We start from the raw sequence: 7,696 nt of genomic DNA on the forward strand, positions 1-7,696 counted from the left end.
TCCACCACTTGGTATGCCCAACATGTCATGAACAGACTCAGCTGTTACATTCAGTTCCTTTCCTTCAATATATATCACCATTCTCTCATAATCAAATTTTTGAAGAACATTAATGTGCACAAAAGTACTCACTAATTTTAATATTTATAACCTAACAAACTTAACTAACTATGCACTTATAGGCAGTGTACCTAGTCAGATTACAGTATAGCTTGGGTAAGTCGGGTCTCGATCACAGGGAACGGTGTTCTAATTAATTTACTTACTATTAAATTAACCTAATTTATTAACAAGTTTAAAAGGGGTTTTATCTGGTTTTACAAGATCAGATGAACTTAAATCAAATTCAATAAAAACACACTCTTGTTTAGTTTGAATCCACTTCTCCCTTATGGCTAGCTAATGATTACGGATTATTAAGTTGGTTTTTAGTTGTATTAGTAATTTAGTTCTATCTTACCAATAATTAACTAATTCATGTCAAACCATGTATGTTCAAACATAATTAAACACAGAACTAATTATGAATGTAAATATGCTATGTAAGATTTGTTGTATAAACGCAATTATGGTCACAATACACGTTCTCTAGCACAGCTAGGCTTTATTTATTCTAATTACTAACTAAGATTGGTCAATCCCATCTCTAACAATTCAATGTTCACTAAATCATTAGGTAAACAGGTTCATGCAGTTTAATGGTCACTAAGCTACACAGAACATGCAATCAAGCAATTAGATAAACAAATAATAGCATGCTAGGTTATACAAATCAAACACAAGCAATTTTTACCAACTAAAATTAATCCATAATCATATAACTATTCATAAGTTCAAAGCTTCATCTAGCTAAACAAGAGTAGCTAGATTCAGCTGCTCATCATAGCAACTAAACCAAAACAGCTAAAACTAATGAAAGACATGTTCTTATTTAACTAAAATATAAACCTTTACTTCTTTTGGTGTTGAAAACCCTCTTCCAGAACCTTTCTTTTGTTCCAAATCGTCTTTTGGAATTCCTTTCTTCTGCCAAAAGCTTCTTTTTTTCGTAATAATCAGGAGGACTTATATAATCCTCAAAAACCCGTGCCACGTCGTGGCCAGATGTGCCACGTCGTGGGCTTCAAGCAATCCGTATCCTTCAAGGATATCCTCCGCGTCGCGATGTTTATCTTCTGGAACACCCGTGCCACTTCGTGGGCTTCATCGCCACGTCGTGGATTGAGTGTCTATCATGAATTTATTATTTTCTTTTCTTTCAAGCCTCCCATGTTCCACATTTTGGCATTTTTGGTCCTTCTCTTCGAAAATCCTTTATATTGACTGAAAATAACAATTTAAAGTCATAAGTATCATTATTCTAAACATATTACCACTTTATTAATAAAAATATACTTAAATATTGCCTAAAAATAAGTATAAGTATGGCAATATCAAAATACCCAATACTTAGGCTTTGCTTGCCCTCAAGCAAATTTAAACTTAATTCTTAATTACTAACACCACATAGAACAATCCGACTCTAGTTCAGCCATTATGCCAAGACCTCAACACATGCTTTTGTGTCTAAAATATTCCTAAAGTACCCCCCCCCCCCCATACTTTTAAATACTCACAATCTTCATAAACACTCGCCCACTTTTTCCGAACAATGCTTATTTTATGCAACCCTCCGAATCCATCCTCAGAAAACCTTCTTATCCTCAAGGTATTTTTAGTTGAGCAACCTAAGCATACATAATCTAGAATTACAATTTTTCGATACCATTATGGAGCTCTTTTGGAATTCTTCACTTCCTTGATAATTTGATCTTTGATTTCTTTTGAATTCACCACCTTATTTGATTTGATTTCTTGGTATCTTCAGCCTTTTGAATTTCTTGGAATTTTGATCTTTTGATCTTCACTTTATTTGCTCCAAAATTCTTCAAACTTTTCTTGTAATTCTCTTCTTTTTTCTTTTCACTCAAAACCTACATGCTTAAGCAGAGGCGCTCAACCTCAACCTTTATCGGTTAATGATAATAATTTTCCTAGATACATTTCAGGTTTAGGCTGCTAAACATATTGCATCCCTCAAACCAAGTGGGGTTATGTTTTTGTTCCATGATTTCACTAAAATAAGGGAGGCCACAAATGCACTATAACGTATATTGGCTCAACTAAACATTTGAACTTTCATCGGATCATCCTACATAATACTAGCAATTATAGCTCAACTTATTATTACTAGATTCAATTATTCAAAATTTTCAATTTTTACTATCAAATTCTATGATTTTCTAGCAACTTACTTTTTCTACCCCTACCCCACACTTATTTCATACAATGTCCCCATTGTATTCATAAAAATAAATCAAAATTAAAGAAAAAGGAGAAAAAGGACTAGACTCCCCTGGGATAGTGGCGTGAGCATCTCCAAAAGTGTGGAAAACGTGCAATTGGACTTCCAAAAATAGAAACTTGGTGTAGAACTGGTTGAATACGTAAATAAACCACGAACATGACTCGAAACTTCAATTCTTCAAAGTGGGTATTTGTAAGAAAAAAATGTGGCTAATGATAAACTGGGTCACGTCGTGGCAGGTGACTGGCCATGTCGTGATATGGGTTGAAACCGCGAACACCAAAATGCTGAATTTCTTTAACTGCAATAACGCCACGGCGTAGCGTTAAGGATTCCACGTCATGGAAACTGGGCATCAGCAGAAAATGGCTTATTTGTTTTATTTACTCTAGCTACTTTGACCAATGGCTAACTGGTTTCAGACGCTTCTATGCAAATATATTTCCCAACTATAACCTCTCTCCTAATATACCCCACACTTATCTTGAATTGTGGTTTCCGACTCACGACTCTAAGCTCCTTTGACAAACATGACTCGAAAGTTAACCTTTTATGCTCCTTAGAATTCCAATGCTAATCTGAAAATGGATCAACCCAAAAGAAAAAAAAATAACAACATAGTTTAAGAATGTTTTACATCACACACCAATTTCAACATAAAAAAAACTACTCAAAAACAAAAGAGAAAATAAAATCAATCATCATCTTGATCTTGTGCTCCACTTGGCCCTGTCCCGTCATTCTGCGGACACCATAGCTCCTCCCATGTCGGAAAATAGGGATACTATGGTGGCATAGAAGGTGGTCGGGTCACACCCAAATGCGAATAAATACCCTCAGTAAGTTGGGTATGGTAAATAGCATGCCCCCATAGATTATCCAAATACGTTCCCAACCGACTCTGAAAAGGGTCGGTGGGCACTCCCTACACATACTGCAAAGCAGCACGTTCTCTCTCGACTTCACATCTAACCCGCACATTCCGACGCCGTGGTCTGGCTGGTGGTTGCTGTCCTGGCTGCACCTCCTCCTGCTCATCATCTATCGGCGGTATAACAAAACGACCCCCGATATTCACCACTGCTCACATAACACCCAAGACTTGAATGGTCAAGTCTGTGTCCGGGAATCAAGTATGATTCCTCACAAAGTCATGGGTCAAAATATGATATGACCTACCCAAGCGAGTAACCAAATGCCCCCCAGTAATCGAGCTCCCAGGCGTAGAATTGGCCGCTTTCTTCCTCATGAACCTCGCCAACATATAAGGTAAATCACAACAAACTCCCAGGGTAATAAGAGTCCATAAGTAAAATAGATTTTGAATGGGGACTTTATCACCATGATGCTTGTGATTTATTGAAAAAGTGATAAGGCGGTGCAAAAATCAGAAAACAGGATTCCGAATTTGTGACTCACTCAAGTCACGATTGTTGTACTCATGGTTAGAAATGCCCCGCCAGAACTGCACATCCAAAGTACCGGGAGCAAAATCTCGAACACATTCAAGCAAGAACGGAATGAAAATGGAGATTGTGTCTCCACTTCTGTATAGAGCCCCATACGCCAAGCAAATTCCCAAAGACTACACTCTCGATATACACCACCCAAACAAAACACGAGTGCCCGGTTGTAGGTGAAATCAAGGGTGCGTTCCTCGAAGCATACGGTAGAGAAAAACTCCACCGATAATTCCCAATACATGGGTTCTTGAATGGCAAATAAATTCCTCCACCCGTGACAAGTGAACGAAAATTGATCTACAACATAAGTCTTCGACCAATAACGTGCCAACTCAACTACCATTCCCACTCCACCAAGCCATCCCCAATCGATAATTGAGGCTATTGTAAACTCCCTATTATACAGCCATCCAAGCCGATTCTCGTACGTAGTTAGCAACGGTCGGGGAATGTTTTGAGGAAACTGGTATAAGGGATGTATGCTTGCTACATCTATCGGGTTTTCCTCCTGTGGAACAGCTCGTCATGGTCCCATTTCTGCATACAAAAGCAAACCAAAACAGCAAACATCCAAAGCATTAAAACATATTAAATGGGTCTGCCAGAAGTCACGACATGGCCAGGCTATGCCACGTCGTGGGCCGCATCGCAAACAGCTTCTGGATCGGTCATTTTATAAGCGATTTCTACCAAAATTAGTACTTGGGGTTTGTTCCTATGGACATCTAAATGACATGCAATCTAAAATCAACCACTAGACTCAACCAATTTCGTGAATCATACAAACCCTAACCATGAAAACTTGAAATTGGAAGAACTAACTACAAAATAATGAGTAAAACACATACCAAGTAGATTAATTGGCAAGATCTTGCAAGGAAATTGGAAGTAGATTAAGAAATTGGCTGTGGGGTTTTGTTGTTCCCGTTCTTGCGGCAGCTTCCAATATGATTGGGAATTATCGGTCAAAGGGTTTTAAAGAAATGGTCCCCCCTTATTCTTTTAAAGGTCACGATGTGGCTGGCGATGCCCACGTCGTGGAACTTAAATCTGTTTTATAGTCCCGTATTTCCATTTCGACCCACGACGTGGCTGGCTATGCCCACGTCGTGGAACTGCCAAATGCAAAATTTTAATAAACTCTAACATATTAACTAATTACTTTGCATATCATTCATTGTTTAAAGTTCCCCACAGCTAATTCTTTACCAATTATCAGTTTTTAGATGACGAATTAATGTCTTTCCTAATTAAAAGCTAAAAAAATTTAAAAGAAAAGAAAATGCAAACCAAGCTCGGGTTGTCTCCCGAGAAGCGCTTCATTTTCTTGGAGTCTTGAGCTGGACTCCGTGCCTTCTACGTTGAATCTTCGGAAGAGTCTACCACTAGGATCTTTTGTTCCTTGAATCGCCGTTTGTAAGCTTGAACTCTCCTTTTATACGCCTTCTTTGAATTTTCCTTTTTAGCTTTTCCATCTTCTTCAAGCTTGCGTTTTGTGCCCTTCGTTTGTTCCTTGCATTCCATAGCATTATCCTCCTCTTTTACCACTGGCTTTATTACTCTTGAAGTGACCTCCTTTTCATCACTTGTCATTTCCTCGTCCTCTTCGCTTACCCAAGAAGGCGGGCTCTTGTAAGCTATGACTTCAATCAAATACGGGACAGATGCCCTCGGTTTTGTCCTCTTGATTCGATGAACTACCTTTATCTCTTCTTCCATAAGTTTTTCCAGTTCTTCTAGTTCATTCTCTTCATTAATTGTGAACACCTGTTCTTTATCTTCTTGAAAGTCATCTTTTATCCCAAAGACTTCTTGTTCATCTCTAACCCTCAAAGTGAGCTTAGACTCGCGGATATCAACAAGGGCTCCAGCGGTGTTAAGCAATGGCCGGCCAAGGATTATTGGAACATCCGGATCTTCTTTGATGTCTAAGACTACAAAGTCTATTGGAAAAACAAATTTTCCAATTTTTACCAAAATATCCTCCACGATGCCGCAGGGTTGTGTCACCGAACGATTTGCCATGTGAATCTTCATTTTTGTAGCCTTCACCTTCTTAATCTCCAATTTTTGATAAAATGAAAAAGGCATTAGATTAATGCTAGCCCCAGAATCGGCTAAAGCATTGACCTTCATTTTATTCCCAAACTCACATGGAAGAGTGAGGCGTCTAGGATCCCCCATCTTTTCTGGTGTTTCTCCCAACACAGCTTTTGAAGTTTGTTCACTTAGAATCACTGTAGACTGCTTCTTTAATTGCCTTCGAGTATCTATCAAGTCTTGCAGTAATTTCTGGTTCTCAGGAGCTTTGCATAAGGACTCGACAAAGAGGGTATTAATTGGTATCCCCTTCACATGCTTTACATACTCTAAATGCTCCTTCTCTAGTAGACTAAGTGCAGCTCGGGTGGGAAATGGAAAAGGTGGCTGATAAGCTGGAACGGGCTCAAAAGGTTTTTGATCAGAAATGCGCCACGTCGTGGCTAGAGGAGTGCCACGTCGTGGCGAGCCTGGTTCAGCACTTTCTTCATTTTCGATCCTTGATTTCTTGGGCTGCTGCGGTTCTTCTTCCAATGCCTCCAGGAACTCAGATATTGCATCTTCTTCAGTATCGATGGCCATTACGTGAGATTGGGTCTTTACTTCGGGATTCTTTGGGGACAATTTTTCATGAACTAGAGTGGCTAGTTGACCAAATTGTACTTCAAGGTTATGGATGGAGGCTTGCTGGTTCTTTATCAAAGTTTGTTGTTCCATGATGGCGGAATCAGTGGCATTGTGTCTCTTTTCCGAAGCCTCCATAAATTTTATTAAAATGGTCTCTAGGTCGAGTTTCTTCTCGGCCGGTGGCTGCTCCTTTTGATAAAGGCCTCGACCTGTCTGCCTATATTTCTCTTCTTTTTGCTTCTTATACTCTTCATATGGCAGCCACTCCTTCTTCGGTTTCCTCCAGTCCTCATCAAACTTATCCCCACTAGAGTAGCACACTTGAGCTCTTCTATTCCCAAACTCATCAATATTGCAGTCCTTGGTCAAGTGTGGACCACTGCATCTCTCGCACCCCAATCTTATGGCATGTATCGACTGGTCCATTTGTGTTATCCTGCGATCCATGTTATTCAGCATGGCCATGGCAGCTGCAATTTCTTTAGTTTGGGCCCCTCCACCGCCTTTGATTCCATCTTGCCTTGGGTTGTGGTATTCGCGAGAGTGTTTCGCGAATTCTTCAATTAGCTCCTTGACCTCCCTTGGATTTTTCTTTGTCAACGATCCTTGAGAATCAAGGAGTTGTCTTGTCATCACATTGACCCCATCATAAAAGATTGACATCTCTTGCTGCACATTTAGGTCATCTTGAGGGCAATTTCTGAGCAAGCCCTTGTACCGCTCCCATGCTTCGTATAGTGATTCCCCCGGCTGTTGCTCAAAGTTGGCTATTGCCTTCTTGAGTTTGGCTATCTTGGATGGCGGGCAAAACTGGTCCAGGAATTGCTCATGCATTTGAGCCCAAGTGGTGATTGTACCCGGTGGGAGTGCTTTCAACCACTCCTTAGCAGCTCCTTTGAAAGTGATGGAAAGCATCCTAAGCAAGACTGTGTTTCTGTTGACATTTGGGACATTGAAGTAATCTGCAATGTCGTTGACTTCATCTAGATGCTTAAAAGCATCCTCATGATCTTTCCCAAAAAATGGGATATCCTTTAGTGTGGTCAATATGTGTCCCTTCAGCTCGAATGTGGCAGTGGAAGGTATTGCGGGTTGGACTAAACCAGGACTCACATCTTCTCGGATCCGCTTCTTGTAAGCTCCCATGGCCATTTCTTCAATCGCTGCCATCTCGTTCCTTGGCTCGTTCTCGGGTTCGCTTGTGTGTTCTTCAAATTCT

The 7,696-nt window shown here is 39.9% G+C and overlaps 1 non-coding gene across 1 annotated transcript; it reads left to right on the forward strand.

The window, feature by feature from the left end:
• The first annotated feature begins 7,156 nt into the window (after positions 1-7,156).
• On the forward strand, positions 7,157-7,263 carry LOC145055931 (small nucleolar RNA R71). Its single transcript, XR_013685476.1, has one exon. It is a non-coding gene; the product is annotated as a small nucleolar RNA R71 (small nucleolar RNA).
• Positions 7,264-7,696: the final 433 nt, after the last annotated feature.

This window comes from Lactuca serriola, chromosome 5 (genome assembly GCF_051521515.1).
Source record: "Lactuca serriola cultivar US96UC23 chromosome 5, Lser_US96UC23_V15, whole genome shotgun sequence".
Lineage (NCBI taxonomy): Eukaryota > Viridiplantae > Streptophyta > Magnoliopsida > Asterales > Asteraceae > Lactuca > Lactuca serriola.